Consider the following 7,300-nt stretch of genomic DNA (forward strand, 5'->3'; position numbering starts at 1 on the left):
GCAACCAATAACACCATAAAAAATAAGATATAAAATAATCTAGAAAATAATAGTCAATGCACATACCAAACTCGTTATATCACGGCTACATAAAATCTAATTCTACAATGGCAGGAATAATAATTTAGATAAAATCAAATTCTACAAAACAATATGTTCAAAGTCATTTGAAAAGTTTAGTATCCTGCAAATGAATGACTGAAAATGTAGGGTTAAAACAATACCCGAAAATGATACCATGTATATTGAGCAATTTGTTTTATGCTATATATCGAATGATATTAGAATTTTCTTTGTCCCGTTCTATGAACTCCCTTGAAATCAGATCTTCAATCTGCTTCTGCATTAATTTAACTTTTGGTTTGAACGTGGCTTGCAGTTGCTCAACGCATTCAACGAATAATTCCTGACTGCTCAAGACTTTTCTAGCCTTCATTGTCCGAACTATTGCAGCATCGATGGCATGGCATCTATCGCCATCTACAACCTCGCTGACTCTCTTCTTCTCATCCATTTGTGGAAGTGAAATCTTAATTCTCGCAGATTTGCAGGTGAAGCTAGCATTGAATTCAAAACTATCAGTTTTTGTTATTGTTTGAGTCACCGGCTCCTTCAAAATAATCTTGTACTTTCCACATACAAATGAATGAAGCAGTCTAATAACATCCTCCTCTCGCAAATTTAATTGTGAACTGATTTCTTCACAGCTCAATCTTTCAAAATCATTGAACAATAAAAGCATGACTGCCTGGTTGGTTGATACTGCAATTTCTATTGGCTTAGTATCAAAGTTTCCTATAATTTTACAATTTCCCAAACAATACATCCATGTAAGTTTACGATGCTGATATTTTGTAGAATAAAAGCCTTCATACGCCCTAATGCATTTAAGAATTTCCGCTGGTGGATTGAGGTTGAATAACTTGTAGGTTGGCCAGAACCCATTATTTAATACTGTAACAGTCAACTCTATTCCAGGATGCACATTTGAATAATCATGAAGATATGTGTTGAAGTCAAGTTGAGTCTCCCTTGCCAGTGTGAAATCATTAACCATGCCCTGCATCTTTGACGTTAGCTGGAGACCATATTGATGCTTTATCTTTGACAACATGGCTCGTTCATGGCTCTCATTTGCGCTTTTATGGTGTAGTAATCTGGAAGCTAGTTTTTTCCTGTAAAATTCAGCAAACAAATCTCTATCACTAACATACTGAAGGAGATTCGCCGCCTTTTCAAGAATACCCTCAATATGATCATCACTTAAACCGCTCTTTTTAAGCACGTTGTCACAAAATGTAGCCAGAAACTCTGCACATGTGCTTTCTTCGACTTTTTTATCACATATTTCTTCAAATGCCTCCCTCAAGGCTTTATAAAAAATACTGCTTCTTTGAAATGCATCCACAACGTAACCACTACACTTATCATGCACTTCAATAGTCTTCTCCACAAACTCATGTGCTGGAATGTCATCTATATTATTATTCTTGACAACATCTTCCACCCATTTAAATAATTTTATTCCTTCGCTGATTACATGCTGTTTAAAAATATTTGCAAAAGGTTCCAAGCTTTGAGGTATTCTACAGAACAGCCTGTACATTCTCGAAAGATCGTCTTTCTTGTCGTTTGTAAGCAAAACATGACACCCCGAATACTCATTTTCCAAAAGTTGAATATAGTAGCGGGAGAGGATTTCATTTTCTACTTTCTCTAATAACTTCTGCTCGCTGCTGGAATGCAAATAGTGAGCAACTCTTTCTTTCTCACGTCTCAAACATTCTTCGGCCTTTATCATATAGTCAGGACACGAATCCTCCTCTAATATCCATAATGAACCCTTCCTAGAGTAGTAAGCTCCAGTATCTTCCAACATGGGAGCTTCAAAGTCTTTTTGGTACAAATCCAAGCGGTCCATTCCCATTTCCACAAAAAAATTCACAATGTTTCTCAACAAAGCGCGATCAATTTGTTCTCCCTCGCGCTCTCGATTAATCAACTCAATCACCACATTCTTCACATTAATCTTGATACCGTGATACACCACGTCACGGAAACACATCACTCCAACTTTTACTAGCGAAACCAGGGAGTTTTGCCCCACGAAGTAAAGATCCAAATAAAAGAACATATTTGAGATGAGTCTAACCAGCACCTTGTGATAATTTCCCCAACATTTCTCAACTTCTTTCAACAGGAACTGATCATGCACTTCCCCTAAAGCTGGCAATACTGTGACAGCAACGTATTCTTCCAATGAAATCCTGTACTTGTCATAGAGTTGTTGTGAGTACAGATAAGGAGGCCTTTGGGTGCACATTTTGTACACAGTTGTATAAATGTTAATGTACTCCGTTACAGGAAACTCGCCTTTTAAATCTGTTTTGAGAATATTTATCAACTTTAGGATGCCATTCTGAATAATATCCCATCCTTCATTGAATTCTATAGTACCTGTATCTGTTGACATCATCATCTTTTTCCAAGCGGTAACTGCCCGCCTTTCTTAGCCGTCACCTTCTGTCAAGCGACGTCTGCCAACGTTACAGAGAAGTCTTGCGGAACGCACAGAATGTCATGTAATGTAACCGGATTGTGTCGACTGCGCCTATTTGTGTTGGTCGCTTCCCATAAAACAAAAGAAATTGTGTCACATGGTGAGGAAGAAGAAAAGAACCATTTTGATATATTTATACGGAGATCGCCACTCCATATGGGACACCCAAATTTCTGGGCCGACAATTCGTGAAATAAATAAATTATGAACCATCTCAAACTACCGTACACCAACGGAGGGATCAGATGGTTGGAGGTTGAGGCATCAGATGGGTTGAGGGATCAGATGGTTGGAGGTTGAGGCATAAATAAGCCACCAACGGTAGTGCTAGTTGTTTAGTGCAAGTCAATTATGGTAATCATCATTTTTAGTGTTAGAGTTTTTACCATAGCTAATAAAGTAATTCATTATTTTCTATTTTAAAATTATTTCTCAATTTTTGACAAATATCAAAATTAAATTATTCTATAGGAAAATATTATGTCACATTAATATTTATTTTGCTAATAGAAAATTAGAAATAAGATTTTAAAAATTAAAAATATATTTTTTAATTTATAGAAAAATGAAATTAATAAACATGTTCTAAAAACTTAAATTAAAATTACTAGAATTCCACGAACTTATACATGGTCAAAAAATTTTGACCACAAAGCAAAATCTATAGTCCTAAACAAAAACAAAGACTAATAACACACAGATAGAAAAAATTCCCACCACTTTGCTAACGAAATTTTTAATAGCTATATTAACTATAGCTTTACATTAAATTACAATGTCACATATAGCTTCATAGGTTTCTGTCAACATTGTGACTTAAAAATTTAGCCATGACATGCATCACTACTTACAAAATTGTAGTCTCCCATTTCTAAATATCATATTCAAAACTATACTCGGTGATTTTCAAAAAGCTGCAAACTGTGTGCAAATGAAAACCTAAAAAGATGTCGTTATGAAGAAATCTGTGAAAGCCCTTATGAAAACGTGAAAGTTTGAAGAGTTAGAGAGTTATTCCACAGTTATTCACAGTTTTTTTTTGTAATATCTTGATTTCCATTACGTTGACTTCATGTTAGCAATGTTCTGTGTTAAGGTTTCTGCTTTAATGCTACTTTCAATCATATATATGTAGTGCAAGTCATGAATGTTAAAAAGATAATTGAATTTCTAATGAGGCGTAGAAAATTAAGCTAAAAGACTAATAATGTTATATTTCAATCCATGAAAAGTTATATTTTAACTCCTAAATTTGTGGGACTCTCTCTCATAGATTATGTCAATTTCCAGTGGATGCATTCTTCGCCTTTCCCCACATTTACACCACACATTATCATACTCTTTGAATGAAGATGAAGATAGGCAATGCAAAATATTATTGATGACCATTGTGAGTGGGGTTTCATAATTGAATCTATGAGAATATGGGATTATATGTGAAGAGTGTAGCATAGTCGATGTTAGGAAGCATACCTTTTCTTGCAAAATTTGCATATTCATAATTTTTTTTATGTTTTATTTAAATTATTTTTACAAATACTCATGGTTGATGGTTGCATTTGTTTTTTAGTAAAAATAATGTTTTTAGACAAATTTTTCGACACTTTTGCTTTTAGTCAACATTCAAACCATTAAACCTAGTGGAAAAAATTTCAATGCCATAAAGACATCCCTTGGAAATTTGAGAAGCAATGCAATCCTTATAGGTGTGACCCTTCTCATTATTTAAAATTAGTGTTGTATATCTATTATAGAATATTAATATAAAATAAAATATGTCATGGTTTAAAGACATGCCATGATACATTTTGGACTCTACTGGGTATTGGATGCTACTCATCATTGTGAAGGTCAATGAAAACAAAATGGTGAGCACAAAAGAGATAACATAATCATCGTGGCACCCGACAACTCCAATCTTGCAGCTTGTCACAAAAAAGGAAAAGAAACTGATATTTAGAAAGAAAAAAAAATGAAAACAATGCAGTGGGACCTGTGCATTGTTATGGCAAAAAAATCTACATGATTATTGGTGCCAAAACTTGTCAGCCCAAATGTAAATTGCATAGCGACTATAATTGTTGAAATGGTTAAAAAAGTTATTCCACTGCCATCACCTACACATAATTCTCTACGCTGAGGGACAATTTCCCTTCCTCTAGACGCATGTGGTTGACTATTCCTTATGGATTCGAGTTCCGCAACCTGCCCTCGATTCAGACTTGATTGCCACACTTTCATCATAAAGTTCTGCTAGTATAATTCAATGTGATTAGAATAATTATAATCTAATGCATTATAATTGTGAATTTGGAAAAAAAATTTGGGATATATATATATATATATATATATATATGAAACTTGGAAAATATAATTCTTACTTGTCTTGTGATGGGGTGATTAGCTTTCTTTAAGCATCTTAGAAATCATACAGAGCGAACTCCATCAAGTTGTCTCACAACCCTCGTAAAGGTGTAATCAGCAAGCTATATTCCCAAGTTCCACTCTAGAACTCCCGAATCACGGATCTCCCAAAGTCAATTACTGAACAACGTTCCAAGCTATTGCATAACCTCATGAGAATGTTGGAAATAATACTGAGAGGGGGGGTGAATCAATATTATTAAATTCTTTTCAATATGCCTTCCAGATTTATACTTTAATTTATTCTTCAGATATTGATCATTAATTTGTATGTCAGTGCCATATAATAATGAACAAGAACAAAAAAAATAGATAAACACACCAAAGAACACCAGATATAAGGTGGAAACCTAATGTGGGTGAAAACCACTTGCTACAATATGTCTCTATCTTCTTTCAATTAGAAACTTCTTTTACAGGGATTTTGTACGGGTGTAGTCCTTTACCAATACGCAGGCTGCAACCTGCAGAGAGCTACAACTCTCTCTCGTTTTCCAGTCTCTCCTGGAAGGGAGCTACAACCCCCTTTGCTCTTTTACTTCTTTAGGGACCACGTTTCATAAATTTTCAAACTGGATCCAAGAAGATCAAATAATCATCAAGTACATGCAAATCACCCAATCTCCTTATACAATCAACCAATGAATCACCCAACTTCTCGGAATGCTATAAACAAAAAAGTAATACCACAAAACTAAACCCAGAACTCTGCAGCAATGGATAAAAGATAGCCAACAAATGTTTCAAGATAGGTCCGCAACTTCACCAATAGTGGCCTGCGGATACCCGGAGCTCTTCTGTGTCTAAACTGCGCAGATCCGCACCAGGTCGGTCTACTACTCTGCGTATCTCCGCACCATGCGTTCTGCTTCCCTACGTACCTCTGCTCAGATCCGCACCTGCACTACTCGCCTGACAGCATTCCTCCGCGACTTGTTCTTTTGTTACCCTGCGTACCTCCGCACTGCGCCTTCTCCTGCGCTGCATACCTCGCACTGCGCCTTCTGCTACGCTGCGTACCCCCGCACTGCGCCTTCTCCTGAACTGCATACCCCCGCACTCACGCCGTGGATCGCCTGCGAACCTCTGATTAGAGCCAAATTAACAGTCCTCCAATGTGCCACAGTCAGTCAGATCCACAGATCTGATCATGCGCCTGAAAGATCATGACTTATCAATAGATTCGCCTTAAATTTTCTCCTTGATTTAGATCTAGCTTTTAAAACCAATCACCCAAACTTTCAGATCTTAAGATATTCAAATTTCACAAGTGTCTCGCCAAGTGATCTCTTTTCCTTTTTATAGGCAAGCCCTTATTCAAACCATGGGACAAAACCATCGAAAACCAATACAAGGGATCCAAACAGGGGTTCAAATAATTTATATCCTAAACCAAGGGCCAAACATAAGAAACCCCACGTGAGCGCGCTTCTCTACATTGGAGTGAGTGAACTGGGGGACCGCACCTTATGAACGGATAACATGCGGGTATGTCCGCACTTCCTGGACGGCGAACCTGCGGGTCCACACCTTTTGAACGATGCACCTGCGAACCTCTTATTTTCCATCATTTTGAGAGCCTGAACAGAATTTTGCCACTTGAGTGAGTTGCCATCAAGTACAACACCTGTACCATAGAGCCAAACCAGAATCATAATGCCAACAATCTCCCCCTTTGGACTTGATGGCAACCTCAAGATCCAACAAGATCCTCAACATCATTCTCCCCCTTTGACATCAAGGGAAAAGGGTTATGCTCCCCCTGAGAACATGCTCCCCTTGACTATAAACCAGATCTGCAAAAGGAAAGAAATTTCTTCAAGAAGAACCATAATCCACCAAACACCATAATTGACCATGAAAGAGATAGAGACATATTGCAGCATTATTCAGATCAGCATCCATGATCTCCTTCTGTACTTCCTCCAAGATCTTCTACCATAATGCCAACAATGCATTATATGCTCCCCCTGAACTTGTGCCATTCGATCTTCGACTGATCCGCAACCCAGCAAATGTACGCGTATACCCCATATGAAACTTGGGTACAACCAACAATCTCTGAAACAGATGAGATTCAACAACAGGATGATGCATCAACAACCCCCAGCTTTTGCCTGAGGTATTCAAAGGTCTCCCTGGGCAATGGTTTGGTGAGTATATCAGCAACTTGTTGCTTAGAAGGAACATACTCCAACTTGACCTTTTGTTCAAGCACTTGTTACCTGAGAAAGTGATACTTGATCGGTATGTGCTTGGTCTTTGAATGCATGACTGGGTTCTTTGAAATGCTGATTGCACTTGTATTATCACATA

At 37.2% G+C, this 7,300-nt stretch overlaps 1 pseudogene; it reads right to left on the reverse strand.

Annotated features, from left to right (window-relative positions):
* Window positions 1-259: 259 nt before the first annotated feature.
* LOC149190170 (cullin-1 pseudogene) lies at window positions 260-2,476 on the reverse strand (annotated as a pseudogene).
* Between the last annotated feature and the right edge of the window lie 4,824 nt (window positions 2,477-7,300).

Source organism: Pinus tabuliformis, chromosome 3_1, assembly GCF_031772625.1.
Source record: "Pinus tabuliformis cultivar Carrire ecotype Pingquan chromosome 3_1, CPIR1, whole genome shotgun sequence".
Classification (NCBI taxonomy): Eukaryota; Viridiplantae; Streptophyta; class Pinopsida; order Pinales; family Pinaceae; genus Pinus; species Pinus tabuliformis.